This window comes from Crocuta crocuta, unplaced genomic scaffold (assembly GCF_008692635.1).
Source record: "Crocuta crocuta isolate KB4526 unplaced genomic scaffold, BGI_CrCroc_1.0 scaffold886, whole genome shotgun sequence".
NCBI lineage: Eukaryota > Metazoa > Chordata > Mammalia > Carnivora > Hyaenidae > Crocuta > Crocuta crocuta.
Genome location: NW_027530624.1, coordinates 493362 through 494422, shown reverse-complemented (window position 1 = coordinate 494422; position 1061 = coordinate 493362).

Here is a 1061-nt window from a genome sequence, read left to right as displayed (position 1 = left end):
GGCCCAAGACCCTTCTCCCACCGCCGCCCCCGCACGCGCACACACACAGGCATACACATCACGCCTGGACACACACACACACCCGACTCTCTGTCTGCACCCACCCCGGGGACATCCCCCTCCTCATGCCACACGCCCACGCAGGACACATCTGTGCACACAACAGACACACAACAGACTCCTGCACAGCCTCCCTAGGCCCCCGCCAGTTGGCACACTTTGCACGCCACGCACCCTGTCCCGTCGGGCTGCTCCCAGCCCAGCTGTCTGCCGTCGCACACTATGTGTGCGCACGCTCTCACACGCACCTGTCCACATCCGTGTGCACACAGGTTCAAGGGCAGTCTCACTGCAGGCAGCAAGCAGACCTCTGGGGCTGTCCCGGGGAGGACCGGGTCAGCAAGGTGACAGGGACCTTCCTGCCTGGACTTGCCCCCCCCCCAGTCCCCAAGGTCACCCCCACTCCCACCCCTACATCAGCCAAATGTTCGAGCCTGACCCTGGGGGGTGTCTCTGTGCTGGGTGTGTGTGCGTGCATACGTACATGTGCACGCATGCATATACACACACACACACACTGCTCACTACTTCTCTCAAGGCCGCACACTGTCATCCCCACAACAGGCTGGCTCATCTGAGAGCTAGCTCATCCCCACACGGGCACACAAAACAGCAACAGAAGCATGCAGGCTCCCATGACACAGAGACCCACAGAATACACAAAACACACACAGCAGCAGCACACACGTCGGTGTCCACGCGCCACCAGCCACACGGCCCCACGTATGCTGGGGTACCGGCTCACAAAAGCAGGGCACACACGCACCACCAAACAGTCACGCGTAAATACACGATCCCAAGTGCACAGAGCCTTCAACGCTCTTCAGGGCACACACACACCGCCTCATGTCTGCTCTCAGACTCGGACACAAGCCCACAGGCTCAGAGACACAACAGCAACTCCTTAACACAAAACGCACCGCCACACAGGCTCACACGACCCGTTTTGACGCACGGGGTTGGGGGGGGGGGTACGGGAGTTGAGACCACAGCCCACAGCT